General features: G+C 37.0%; 1 long non-coding RNA gene across 1 annotated transcript; it reads right to left on the reverse strand.

Moving 5' to 3' along the window:
* Positions 1-475: 475 nt before the first annotated feature.
* LOC119698270 lies at positions 476-14,817 on the reverse strand. Its single transcript, XR_005256099.1, has 5 exons — positions 14,762-14,817; positions 13,390-13,523; positions 11,259-11,515; positions 2,657-2,739; positions 476-1,022 (listed from the first exon to the last, which is right to left on the reverse strand). It is a non-coding gene; the product is annotated as an uncharacterized LOC119698270 (long non-coding RNA).
* Positions 14,818-15,490: the final 673 nt, after the last annotated feature.

Consider the following 15,490-nt stretch of genomic DNA (forward strand, 5'->3'; position numbering starts at 1 on the left):
TCAAAATCTGTTAAGTCACAGTCTTGGTTTCCTGATGTCTAAACGCAAAAATGAATAATTACTACCTTTGGTAACAAGAACAATGTTACCTGTGAATTTTAGTTATGCCCTATGTGACCTCTCTGCAAAATAGTGATAAACATCCCAAGTCAGCTCAAAGTACACTGGAAGTTCTTTACCTAATACCTAAAACAAAGTTCCAGAAAAAAGCTGAAAATAAATCATAGAATCATAGAATATCATGATCTAGAGGGAGGCCCACAAAGATCACAAAATCCAAATACTGACTCACAGGACAGGACAATTCCAAAATTCATACCATCTGCCTAAAAGCCAGTATCCAAAATCTTCTTGAACTCTGTCAGATTTGGTGCCATGACCACTTCCTTGGAGAGCCTATTCCAGTGCCCAACCACCCCCTGAGTGGACAGCCTTTTCCTAATATGCAAACTAAACCTCCCTTGACTGAGCTTCATGTTGTTCCCTCTGGTGCTGTCACTGGGCACCAGAGAGAAGAATGCAGGGTCTGTCCCTCCTCTTCCCCTTGTAAGGAGGCTTTAAACTACAATGAGGTCTGCCCTCAGTCTCCTCTCCAGGCTGGACACGCCAAATGACCTCAGGCATTCCCTTAATGCTTCCCCTCAAGGCCCTTCACAATCTTTGTAGCCAGTCCTTGGATGCTTTCTAATAGCTCTATATTCTTCTTGTATCATGGCATGCAAAACTGGCCCCAGCACTCGAGGTGAGGCTGCCTCAGTGCAGAGCAGAGCGGGACAATCCCCTCCTTTGCCTGGCTGGTGATGCTGTGCCTGGTGCACCCCAAGACAGGGTTGGCCCTCCTGGCTGCCAGGGCACTGCTGGCTCATGTTCAACTTGCCATCAATGAGGAATCTCAGTTCACTTTCCACAGGGCTGCTCTCTGGCCTGTCGTTCCCCAGTCTGTGCAGATGTCCAGAATCTTCCAGGTGCAGAATTTGGCACTTTTCCTTGTTAAATTTCACACAGTTGATGATTTACATCCTCTGAAATATGATGGCAAAATATCTGTCATCGAAAATATTCTGGTGGGACAGCACACATTCAAAAAGATGAAGTTCACATAGTGATTTTCCAGGCAGTAGATGCCTGTTTCCATTCATACTTATCTTCCCTCTTTGTCATAAAACAAGGGCATCACAAAACAGTGTGATTGTCTACAGATTGTTTCATTTCAACAGCAAGACAGATGCCACAAGTTTGTACTGGTCTGGAGAAAAATTGCTAACAAAATATGATCAGTGAATGATAATTATGGCAAGTCCTGTGACTGGAAACTGTATAGGGAATATAAACTGGCAAACACATTTGCCTTCTAGAGTAATAGTAAAAAGGGTTTTCAAAATATGTTCAAATGTACTATAACTTCCAAAACTATAGAAAATAGCTCTATTTAATTAGTCCATTCATAGCATTTGAGGCTTTGTTTTTTGTGTTTTTTTTATGAATTTCAATATTTTAGGGTCTGTTTTCCAGTTATTAAGTATATTCTACCAGTATTCAAGCAGTGCTAACGCACAGAATTTGAAGGACAACATGAAGTCTCCCCAAGAGATGTAGTTGTCATACAGATTTCTACTCATTTAAACTATCATCGTGGCACAAAACTTTAATTACTGGACTTTCTCTTCACTGGCTAACCCAAAAACACAAGAATAAAACATAAATAAGTGAAAAACAACATTTCCCCAGAGTGTCTTAAATAATTGGGGGTACATCTTGATCTCTTTTTCTTATCTTCTTTTCATTTCTTTTGTTAAAGATACAATACTCAACAGAGGGAAAAAAGGAAGGCAAAAAAAAAGTGCATTAAGATTACACTTGGCATTTTAATACAACAAAAGGTACCTATAGGAATGCTTTATTGTACAATCGAATAAACTCCAGCTGTCAGCCCTGTGATCACTCCTTCAATAGGCAAAAAGGACTCAGCTCTAACCTGGCTACATGCTGGTTCTCACCAGTAGAACAACTACTTCCTTAAGAATTGCATCTACAATTATTCCCTGAGTTACAAAGAAAACTTTGAAAAAAAATGTGAATAAACTTCTTAAGTGACTGGGTTTTTTCCCCTTTTCTTTCTTTTACTTTTTTTTTTTTTTTTGGCATTAAATAAAAAGGCTGTTTATCTGTTTTTGTTAGAGCTGGAGTAAAATAAAACCTTTTGCCAGAGATGAAAACTTCTACAGGATAACTTGACAATCTTGTGGGTTTATTGGTTTTCCTATTATGTTCACATTAAAGAGACCTAAATATGTTAAATATGACCCTCTACCTGCAGAAGAAGGAACCACTGCATACATGGAGTCAGAGAATATGCACTGATAAAACTTTGATCACTTCTTTAAATGCGATATGGGGAGAAATCCCAGCCTGAAGGAAATGGTATTTCTGTCATTGGTTTCAACTGGACCAAGACATTACTATCTGATAGCAAGTTCTAGATCTGTTGGGTAACTTTGTTCAAGAGCCACATTTCACATAACAAGCACAACTGAATGCTAGAAATTATTTTAAAGTTTCAGCATTTTCATGAGAGATCTTCTTTCTTAGAGTGTTCTCATTTAAATTTTTCATTTAAACGTATAAACTTAACTTTGAAAATCTGCACCAGTCTTACTTTAAATGTCCATTATCATGTGTTTTTTCTTCTGACTTCTCCCCTTTTCTTTGTTGATTTCCATCTTCATTTCCTTTTCAAATCTAAAATATAAAAATAAAAATAAAAAATAAGAAGTAGGAGGAGGGGAAAGAGGAGAAGAATTACTATTATTTTGGAAGAGAGGTGACTTTTACCATATTCTATCTCTTGGATTCAAAGTCAAAGACAAGTCAGAGACAAATGATATAGTTTCAAAACCACAAAATTCCACTTTTTCGGTGTTTTGCTACACTGCTTTCAAGAGAAGCCACTCTCTTTTAAAAGTAAATTTAATTTTGTAGGCTGTTTCTGTTATGAGATTATCTTCTCCATTTCTAAGTCCATTATATTAACCAATTTTTCATAAACTTAGAAAAACTTCCACTCTAGATTTCTCCTTCATGTAGATAGGCTAAACACAGCAGAATGACAAGAGCAATCTGTGCAAGGCTAAGCAGCATATGGTCTTCAGCAAAACAAGGACCATAAGTAATTTTAAAAAATTTTTTACTCTGGCTTATACATTTGACAAACTTTAGGCAGCAAACCAAATTGCAGACAACTATTCAACCCTTTCTTTTCAGTGACATGCTTCTCCAAGTGACTGAATGCTTAATTTTCAGTTCTAAACTCAATTTTCAGTCAGCTAACCAATCTGCTCTTTCAGCCTTCTGCAAGTTCATCAACCTTAAAACCTCATAAAATTCACTTGATTGGTTTTGCCATAATTTCTTGAGCAATCAATAGTCTGTGCATTTATATGAAAATACTTTTTCCAAAAGTCTGAAATCTCCATTTATAGGGTTTTGAGGAAAGGGTTAACTGTTAAAATGACTGACTCAAAGCATGAGGGGAGCTGTCCGAGCCTTTTTTTTTTTTCCTTCAATGGTAATTCCTCAGGAACAGAGATTTGTAAAAAAGAAAACCATGCAGATATGAAAGATTTTCTAAAAAAAATTCAATTTTATCTAATACAAATTCATCAGCTGTACACTTGCTTTGTGCACACACTTGAGCAATGAGCAGAGAAAGCTTCAAGTCTTTACACTTCATTATTCATGTCATACATTATCTGTATGACATAAAAAGAGATACTCTTTGATATAGTGAAACAGAGAGTTTACTACAGATCCTACCGGAATCCTTGCACAAAATATTTTTGTCAGTTAAGAAAGTTTCTAACAAAGTCATCAATAAGAATGGCACAGGAAAATATTTGAAAAATTTAGTATCTGTACCTGAGGATATCATTAATCAGGGGTGAATGTTTACTTTTGAAAATCTTTTCATCTAGTATATCTGTTAAACATCTGTAAACATCTGTAAACACCTGCCTACCTTCAGGGGATTCAATACCCCATGGCTCTTCATGCTTTCCTCCCAAGTTCCATCTAGCAGGGAGCTGCAGCTATATTTGGCTTCTGAAAGCACTCCCTGTTGCCAAGTGTGTCTGTGCCACTTCCTCCAGAGTGGGTGGAAGAGCCTTAGCAGTAGCAGGTGAGAGAGTAAGAGCTCCCAAAACATGAAGTGTACAAAAGGTGATGACAGGAACCTCATCAGAACTGATCACAAAGCCCAGTACCTGAGCTGTGCTGTGTTAGGGACTGGCAGAGCCACCTCAAGCCTTGCTGCAAATATCTGCTTCCCTGCTCTTTCTCACTATGGCATACACTCCTCCCTTCTTTCTCCTTATTGATAGACGACTGCCTGTGAAAAATTTGAATTCTTTCTTAAATTACTAACACCTAACTACCTCTCTAAAATGTCAAATCCCAAAAAACACTGTCCCATTCAGTAATCATGATATTTCAACATCAAGGGTGACTGCAGCAAGTATCCCTAGTGGTGCTTTTACCCATTCGGATATCTGTCACACTGCAGAACCTTAAAAGTTCTCCATAGTACTCCAGGAGCCACAGAAATCTAAAGCTTCAAAATAAATTGCATTTAGTACTATCTGCTTAGACACCTTCTCTTCTAGATTTGAATTCCTTTCATTTGGTTTGTTTATAAACACTCAGATAAAAGCCTTTCTATATGTAACTACCTGCAGTTTGAAACAATGAATGAAGTGAAAGCTGTAATAATGTTTTGAGGTAATTCATCCCAATGTAAAAAATGGTTGTAGATTATTATCAAATGAACCCCATTATATTGGTATTGAAGAGCACAGAGGAATAGAAGCCAGAATGTGACATGGGCAGCTGTGCACACAGATGCACTATCCTGTTCCAAAGGCTGGAAAGCAGCCCAGAAAAATAATACTTCTAGGTTTCAAAATTTCAATGAATTGAATATTTTGATTTATGGGTTGTTGGGGTTTTTTTTGTCATTTCATATTTATAGAAATATCTGACAATGCTCAAAATATATAACATTGAGTAACTAAGTAAAATTAAGCATCCATTTTGCCTAGGCATTTTCCTAATATCTCTTTAGACAACCTAAGTCTTTCAGGATCAAAAGCAGTTAAGAAAAATATTATCCTAAACCAGAGCTTTTAGTAGCCAAATGTATTATTCAGTTCAGCCACTTAGAGATAACTTAGAGATAACTAGATAGATATCCTAGTAGTGGAAATTTTCATAACCAAAATCATAATCTGCAATATTCTGCTATTTAGAGTTCTTTTGTCTTTCACCCAGTTAGAAAGACTTAACTACACAGTCAGTCATTGATAGAGATATATAATGTGTTAGATGACTTATTGACAATACTTTAGCTACAGAGGTAAGAATTATTTATCCTTTAATCATACACAGGGATTTCATTACCTTTTATCAGACAGATAGCAACAAAACAAGCAAAATTAAAAACTAAAAAAAAAAACCAACAAAAAAACCCCACCAAAACAAAACAAAAAAACCCCAAAACCTCTTTTGTTCAGTGAAGGCTGTTGAGATATCAAGAGCATTTCCCACCCATTACTCCTGCTTGCTCACCTCCAGGCGGGGAGAAAAAGCAGTCATTCCTCCACTTTTGTCTCACTGGCATTTTCCAAGTCCATTCAAAAAACCACAGCCCATTTAGCAGAAATCTACCATTTTACCATCTGTCTGTTTCTGGACTTGCCACCATCACATGCTCATTTCCCAACAGAATGGTTTCTGCTGTGGTATGGTTCTCAGCATAATTAACATGTTATAAGAAATGTATTGTACTCCCTGCTTTCAAACAGCTCTGTGCTGCCAGGATCACAGATCCCCTCTCCCCTGGGCTCCCAGAATCTCTAGGAGGGCTGGGAGAGGGCCAGAACTCAGGTGGTGGGGAACAGAGCCAGCAACCTCCCTGTGGTACAGCTTCATCAGCCACAGGAAGGGCACAGCTGTGCATTCCACCACCTGCAGTCCCAGGAAAGGGAAAAGGGAGCCAGCCCCGAGGGAACTTGTGTGCTCCTGCTGGGGAGAGCAGGCTGCAAGTGCTGACCTGTCACCGACACTGCAGGGCTGTGCTAGAGCTGGGTATGGCCCAGGCTGCCTGCAAACACACCTGTCCAGTGCTGGCCTTGTCCCTCTGCTCCAGCTGCTGCAGCTCAGCTCACAGCAGGTGAGAGCTGTGTGCTCTGTGCTCCCACGGCAGGATCGGACAAGTCCTTAGGAATGATACTTGGAAAAATCTTTTTTATTCCCTTCTGTCTTTTGCTTAGTCCCACATTCAGGCACTTTCAAGGGGATTTGTTCAGTGTCATCAGTGTTCATTTATGCTAAGGAGCCTCTATAAACCTCTATATTTATGAAGTTCATTTTTTTAATAAAACCATCTGACAACAATACCTGGGACCTCTATACAGTAAATTAAGCAAAACAAAACCCTTTTAATATTCATCTCTCAGAGGTTAAGTCTGTGCCTTCAGTTTCACAGCTACATCTCTGTGGCCACTTTGGAAAACTTTGGAAAACAAAGTTTTCCTTGAATTTGCCTTTTCCTCCTTTTATGAGTGAAATCAGTACTCAAAAAAACAGCAACACTCTAGGTAGACAGCCTTGGCAAATATAACTGCTCCACATATGCAGTTTGTGTAATAACTCCATGTGAGGTCTGAAACTGAGGGAAATAATGGAACCATCTCCAAAATAATGAAGTCTGGTAGAAATAAAAAAACAATCCAATGGGACACTAGGAAAGTATTTTAGCTATAAAATCAATGAAATGCTTAGCCAGGTAAGTAGGATATAGCTCATCTCTTCATTACAATATTTTCCAAATAAAAGTAATTTTTTCTATGTTCTTTCATTATAGCAAATTGCTCCTCTTCTAAACATTACTCCAGATAAAGACCAGATTTAAACAGTTTATTTTCTGTTGTCTTGCCAATATTTGACCCAACAACACTTCAATTCTTTTTCTACTAATGTCCATTCACCAACGCATAGAAAGAAATACAAAAAGAGCTTCTCAAATTCTTTATAGGATTATAACACCCCACAGATTTTAAGAGAAACACCTTCTTAACAAATAAAAAACATTCTTTTCATTTAAAGGTCAGCAGAATTGATTTTGATTGGTTAAATCCCAAAGTAGGTTCATGTCAGTGGAATTACAGCTATCTTTCAATTTGCCTTTGTGTTTAAGTAATGTCTATGTTACTGAAAAGGAAAGTTAATTTACTGAGAATACCTTGCAACACTGGATGTTTTTAAGGCTGTTTTATGCAGCTGTGACAGCTGTATTAGCCCATGAGCCAAGCAGGGGAAAAAAAAGTACTTCAACCAGTATAAGTTATTTATTATATTAAGTGGTACTCAGTACCAGTATAATGCACTCAAGTGTCTTCTAAATTCTTTCTAAGCCTTTAATTTTATATCTATATAAAATTCATAAAGTCTTTAACAAGTAAAACTGATTAATTTTAATTTGTACCTCAGCCATATCAGAATAACATTTAGGAGGTTACTGCAAACTGTCCAAAGTGTGTAAAATAATATTTTCACTATTCATTTGAGGTAAGAATGGATATAATGACTCCTACACATTAAGAAACTGAAAAAAGCAAGATCAGTGCTAGAATATTTCACCATTTTCTAATTCAAGATACTGAAGCATTGACAACAAATAGAATGAAAATTGTGATACTTCTCATGCAACAAAACTCAGCTTTCAGCAAGGCTTAATATTTTCTATAAAGTCACCATATTTTTTAGAGGAATATATTAAGGTATTTCCATGTGCTGAAATCAGAGTGAGAAAGCAGATAAAGAATTAATATATAACACTGAACAACATTCCCCTTTTTCCTAAGGTGTATTCAGCTCAGTCACATTATTATGCAAAAAAAAAAAAAATCTTTCTGTGGTTGCAAATTTTTCTTATTGAATTTATTATGGCATAGGACTTTCTTAGAAATAATATCACATTGTTAACAACTATACAACATCAACTTTTTCTAAGATCCACCATAAAAATATCCTAGGCAGCTGTTGAATCATACTTAATATTTTAGCTATTAACAGTCTTAGAGAGTTTCAATTGATTGGTATTCACTTAATGTCCAAAGCCATTTCTAACAGCTGAAAGACATTTTAAGATATTTCCAACTTCAATCAATATCACTTATGAGTACAGTTTTTTCCTCAGAATTACTAAATATGCCAGGCTGAAAACAAGAATATTTTCTAAAATTCTAATGTTATTTTCCTAGATAACAAGAAAAAGGTAAATGCAAACTTATACTACCTATTAGCAATCAAAAAGGAGTATATGAGAAACTGCAAATAGTTCCATACATGTATTTGCAGTATAGGCAAATCACTTTGTACTTAGCTATTGGAAAATACTCATTTTCATTTTCTTTGTACCTTAAGAAACCAAGGCGCTTCACTTGAAATCATCACTTACATTATCAGCAGCAACTTATGTTGTATCAAGTAATATAAAAATTATTTATATTTGCAAATAATTTTACATAATCACCTTGAAAGTCCAGTACATAGTAGCTCAGTCCTTAAGTTGTGTAATTAAGAAGGCCAAATCTTCCCATTATTTTTCAGCAGTCACAAAAGAGCAGTTCCTTTACTGTCAATTTTCTCAAATAGGAAATTAGCTGATATGTTGTTGCTGTAAATACATAGCATTTTGGTCCTGTAGAAATAACTGTAGCTTTTTGCATTTCAGTGGTGGATGATTTTTCTTTTGATGTCACAAAGAAATATAAGGACTCTGTTATTTTTGGAAGGGTCTTTGGGTACAAACATTTTCTGGTCTTACTGAGGCCACTTCTCAGTTTTTAAGCATTAGTCTCATTCCAGGATATAAGGGATTCCCAGATGAAATTTACAGTCTCATTTGAAAACTCCATCCAATGTGAGAAGCAACTAAGATCTCATTCTTGCACCATCATAGTTCTGAATTCAGTCCATCACCTGCTCAGCACCTCAGACCACCATGGTGGCACAGCAATTTTCTGCAGACAGATGTCCTGATCTGTGTAGAAAATTTACACCTGAGAAATATTTTCAGAGCTGTAAGAAGGCCTTTACCTGAAAACTGTCAGGAGTTTGCTTGCAAATACATTTTAAAGCCTCATCCAGAGGATTTCAAATAATGTATATATCAGTGCTTGAACATGGCCAACACTTTTGGAAAGACATAGGAAAATTTCAGAATATGTTCTCCTTTTTTTTTGTCATGGCATTAACCAGACTGGGCTGCACAGTCCTGGGACAGTATCTTGTTTGCTTGAAGAAAGCATAAAGTGTTGAGACTCACACTCAATTAAAATGACCTTGTTTAATGCTGTTCTGCAAAGCTTCCACTGATTGATTTAAGCATCTCTTATTTAGGGAGGAGTTGGATGAATTGTGAAACATGTTCTGTGATGAGCCATTATAGGGGACAAATCCAAATTAACCACAGCCCATGCTCTTCTCCATGAAGTCATGCCATTCTGTTTTCCTATTGTGTTTTCTCATTCTTTTGGCTTATCTTATTCTGTGACATGCAAATTATATTCAGAAATGTTGTGGTTGTTTCTCTATCTCAGAAAAGGCTGAGAAAATAAATCTGACACCCCAAATGTATAGATTAAAGTCTTAGCCCTCAATCTCCTCTGTTTTTTCCCTGAAAACTATACACAAGCCCTAAAGAACTACAACTTTCTGGGTTCTTCAGAAGCACAGCTCGTTCTGTTCAACATCACTAGCTCCCTTCCTCTTCTCTAAACTGCCTTCTTGACCTGCTTCTGCCTTACAGTCCTGTTCAACTTATAAATCTGTGCTCTATTCTGCTCATCAGGAGTTTTGAGTCCAACAGGAATTTTAACCATTAAACATAAAGAGAAATGCAAGACACCTGATGTAGGAGTTGTTCTGACACAAAGTCACTCTGTAGCCAGAGTCCAGACTGAGATCCAGAGCCCTTAAGATTGAGATTGGCAGAATTTAGGAAAGTAAAACAAACTTATGCCTCTCAAAACCCATAAGCAACTCTCCTGTAATGGAGAGTTCCTGGCTGTCTGAAATAATTTTGGCACCTAAGGAAATGTCTGAAAAGGTCCTTAGGGCTGTGTTTGGAAGAACACGTTTGGCAATATCTCCACTTATTAAAAGCAGGTCAGCTGTCCCCAGGAAAGCACTGAAAACCAAGAAATTGGAAAGAAGGAGAGATGCCTCTGCCAGACTGCAGGTTAGACACCAGCTTCCAAGAGGCAAGACCAAGCCAATCCTTTGCTTTCAGAAGCAGTTCCCCACTCCATTTGCTGACTGCCTTTGCCCCACTGAGCACACACTGAGCATCCCTGTGTGACCCAGGGCTGTCCCTGCACTGCCTTCCTCACTGGCTCCAGCAGTGAGTCTGATTTAGAACCATGTGACTTTAAAGTTAATATTGTATTTCTGTGAAAGACATTCCCTGATTGTTTTTAAGGCACCTTTACACTGTCACCCAAAGCTAGAAAACACCAATAATTTAATCCGAGTATTTGTCCAGAGAATCCAGCCCTGACCAAAATAATCCATGTGGCTGTTTCATAAGGTTTTAGAAATGGCATCAGTGACATTTCTCAGACTTTAGCTGGCAATAACTCACCAGGCATTCCAATTCATTATATTTCTCCACTCCCCTATCACAAAGGATATTTTAATTTCTGTATTTTGACTCTGCTGAACATTTGAAGACTATATTGTTTTGTAGTCCCTAGGGCACCAGGCAAAACAAACACAGCGTTTCAAACTTTCCACAACCTCATGCTGTGATAACATTTTCAGTTTATCCTTATATTTTAAGGACTGTCTCCAGTCATCAGGATTGAGAACATGGGGTAAACTTCTGCTGCACAAGATTTATTCACTTTTTAATCCTTTGTGGCTCTAAGTTGCCCCAGCCCCTAAAACCACAGATTTTTATGTCTTTATAACTCAGAGGTGTATGACTCACTTTTTGCCTTTTTACCAAAACAACTTTTTACCTGGTAAAAGAGAAACATAAGGAATATTGGTTGCAAAGAGAACAAAATCAGTAAAAATACTTATAAAAGAGACAAGATTTTAGTAGTACTAGTACTGATATTAGTATGCTTGCACGTATTGACATTAAACAAAGCAACAAACTTAAGAAAATTAGTTATGTCTGTGTTCAGCTTTACTACCTTGTTTCTTTGCTGAGGTTGTCCTCAATCAGCCTTCACTATGTGTCTCTCTGGTTTCTTATACTCCAGTTCTTGGGTACAAGGATTGTTTTTTCCTTTGTATTTGGAAAGCGCCCAGGTCATTTTAGACATAGCCACACCATAAATAATCATTATCCAGGCTGCTGGAATGCCCACTCGGTGCCTTAGCTGCATGGCTGCACGTTCAGTCACCTCTTGCTCTCTTCCAAGGATTGTCCCATATTTCCTCCAGTTTACTGCCAGCAGCAGGGAAACATCAGAATCAAATGTACAGTTTCAGAAAAAGAGAAATTCTCCCCCTTCCTTTCCTAAGAAAATTAGATAATGTCAGTTGCAATGAACTCACTGAAAGGGTGAACTACACAGAGCCTACCAGCAGTGAGGCTGCATGCATCCCTCAGCAAGACCTGCTGCACACACAATTGTGCAAGTGCACAAGTGCAAGAAGCACTGCTGGGGAGGCTGCCTGGTGAGCTTGTGGTGCAGCTGTGGAGCCCTGCTGGCTGTGGAGCCCATGCTGGCCAAGTGACCCCAGTCCCAGCACAGTCACAGAATCCAAAAAGCTGAGTTCATAACAGTTATGTGTTCATAGGCAGAGGGAAAGAGTCAGAAAAACAAACATTTCTTCTTGTTTTAACATGCGGGATTGAAAAGTATAAGGCCTGGCTTTAAATTACTGACCAGGTTCTCTAGCTCTCCAATGCATCAGCTGCTTTGTGCTGGCATAAACGTAGCTGCAAAGAGGTCAGTGGGAGTTCCAGCTGACCTCCATGAAAGAGCTCTTGAATAAAACACATCAAAGAAGTGGATTCCCTGAGCAATTTATTCCTCAAGTTTCCCTTTTGTAAAGGATTGGAGAATGTTACTCACTTTATTACACAGAGCTCCTTAAGAACTTTAACAGAAAGGCAAGAAATTAATACAGTGACAAACTTTGGCAGAACTGCAAAATATATGTACCTCTAATGAAAGCAGAATATCTTCATTTATAATACTATATATAGTATACTAAATCATATTTTTAACTCAAAGTTATATAAATTGCAAAAATTAATCCATAATTGGAAAAAAAATTTGTATTTTTGAGGGATAGAGGGACACTCTATTGTAAAGTGAAAGAAACATTTCCTATATTATTAGATCTTTCACAAAAAGTGTGCAACATTTGCACACTCCAAACATGAATCCCCTCATTAATTTAAACTAATTCACTTTATCTATAAAATTAAGAAATATAAATATTTAAAACCTGAAAAAATTATTAATTATTACTTGCACATTTTACACATATCTCACTATCCAGATGTACAGTAATCAAGAGGAATCCCTTCTAATAAATAGGAGTAAAGCTGTACTTTTTGAACAATTGCTGCTGAGGTAGCAACATGACAGATTCTCCATTGTTTCCCACTACCTTTACAGTTAGATACCATCCTATATAATGCAGAAGTGGATACTGTATATGTTGGCAGTGTGCTGTAAATAATGAGCCATCCAGCCACCCAACAATCATGCTAAAATTATGATTGGAAAACCACAGAGTAAAAATCAACTTTCCTTTCTGACCTGTGACAAACCCGGTCAGACTCTGCAAATTTCTTCACAGGAAACCTTTATTGATATATCAGGGAAGTTTCAATTTCTGCCTGTTTTTCTTGTAGGCATGTCAACTGAAGTGATGGCCCAGATTCACACCAAGAGTTCATAGGATTTGCCTACAGTAAGTAAAGAAGTACCATTTTAGGTACCTCGTAGGTAGTGTGGAAGGAAAGAAATATTAAAGTACAATAATTGCACAAGACACACAATTGTCTAGATTAATGTAAGGGGTTACTCAATAAAGAGCATTTTCAAGCACATCTAGGTTAGGTAATGGGGTAATTGAGCTTTCTTGCACAACCTTAATTAATCTCAGTAAAGTACCTACATTATGAGACACTCTTAAGTGATTATGTACTACAAATCCTGTATTGCATTTTACAACAGTCTTTCTTTTTTTCTGAAAATAAATCAAAATTACATAGAGTTGTCTGAAGAAGCTGTTCTTAGGACTACCTTTACAACAATAGGAAGTTTTATATATCTAAAACTAAATAAAAACAGTACTTACCAGTGTTTTCCACCTGGGATCCTCAAGAAGATTTACAAAGTTCTACCAGAATGTGTGTAATCTAGTTTGCAAAAGAAATAAGTGGAAGCACAGCAAAGTCTTCATTTGTACTTTGAAGACCATTCTGCATTGTTCTTGAAATGAACAGAGAAAAATAATAGATCTCAATTTTCTTCCTTTCTTAAAACAACTTAAAATCAGGGATTACATGGCTCACAATGAACTTTTAGAATTGCTTTCTAAGGCTTTGTCCAGATATGTATTAAAAGCATATGTCTTGTTGCACTTTCTAAAGATGGAAAGGGTTCTACCTGTATTTACATATTTTGATTCAAAATCTCCTTTATTCTCAGCTGGGAATAGAAAAGCCTTTATTATTCTCAGCTGGGCCCAGTCCCACAAACATTTCAGCTCTGCCTTCATCAGATGCAGATCACACCAGCATTTATCCCCACTAATCACCACTCCCTCTGGCACTGACATTATCCTGGGGAGTTTCCCATTCACCTGACATCAATTACCCTAGACCCTGCTGATACTTAATTCATATCATCATACTTAATTAATCATTAACCCCTTCACTGCAGTCAGTGTTCTATAATTGGTGTTCACAGCATCTGCAAAATATTAAGGGTATTTGACTGTACATTTATCATGAGCTCTTCTACTAGAGCATAAGGTACAGGCTACACACTTCAGCCATGTTTCAGAAGGCTACCACACAGCTATATTAACACCAGGAAAAATTAGTATTCCTTATCCAGCAGCCCCATAAATCTAGCAGTTGCAGATTTACCATTCATTCTCTTCAGAGGCATTTAATAAAGTCCTGTTCTCCCAAGGATATCAGGAGACCTGCCTAATCACTTAGCCAGGAAAAATGCTCATGAAGAGTTCATGGCAGAGCTTCATATTTTAAAATATTTAAATAAAATAGACTTAAAAATTTAAAGGAAAAGTCCTATTCTAAATTTAACTGCTGTCAGCTCACTTTAGAAATGGGGCTTTTTCCCTGATCATGCTACTGACAGAGCCTCTGGTAAAACACATACGTGAAGCTACAGTGAGTCTATAGCAAGCTGTGTATCTCCAAGAATGTCTGATGTTGTTTATGTATACCATAAATATGGATATTTTTGTTATAGGGAGGCTGTAATTCTATCAAACTCCAAAAATCCACTTACTCAGACAAACATTCTACCTTGTTTTGTTTGTTTTTCCATCAGAGACCTATAGAATAGGGGGGGAGGAAAGAAATCTAATGTGCATGGAGTCTTTGGTACAGGATTCTAAACATATAGTGAGAAAGCCAAGGAGGCTGAGAAATGAAACAAATACTGGGAATAGCTCATTTCAGAGAGCAACCACCTACCCAGATTGTGAGAAAATTATCCATTATCAGTGGATTGGATTCTTAGTTACATCCTGTGGGGTTTTGTTATATCTTGTAACCTCTTTTCATGTTTATCTTTTAATGGTACATTTGAATAGAATGTTTATAAAATCACATTTACCTGAAAGAAAAGAACCAAAGAATTGGTACAGAGGATATATCAGTGGATCTTAAGTTAGCAACAAATCAGGAGGTCTGTACTCTACACTTACTTTACTGAAAAACAAATAGCACATTGCTGATGAGATGTTTTCCAGCTCTTTATATTCTGCTTTTATTTTGTTTTGCTTTTAGCTTTACAGAAGAGAAATATTTAAAGAGCGGAGTATCTAACAAATCTCATTTCACAAGCATCAAGAAAGAGGTTAATGAGGTTTCAAAATAGGGTTAAGTGGTACCACCATCACACAAGCTGTGAATGTTTGTAGAAGATGCACATGAAAGAAGACCCATTTTAATAGTATGGAAGATTCTCACTTTCATTTCTTCTAGCAGAGTAATGTCAGAGAGATTTTTAAATTTTTATTAGAGGTGCAAGATAAAATAGAACAAAGCCACATTTACTGGTCTCATATCTTCACTAATCAAGTTGCAGAGATCAATTAATACAAAAATAAAAATTTGACTTTTTTTAATATGTATTTCTTTTAGAAATATCTCTAGCAAATACTTCAAAGTTTTACATCAGTCCAAGTCAGACTGAAATCA

The sequence above is a fragment of the Motacilla alba genome, chromosome 2 (assembly GCF_015832195.1).
Source record: "Motacilla alba alba isolate MOTALB_02 chromosome 2, Motacilla_alba_V1.0_pri, whole genome shotgun sequence".
Classification (NCBI taxonomy): Eukaryota; Metazoa; Chordata; class Aves; order Passeriformes; family Motacillidae; genus Motacilla; species Motacilla alba.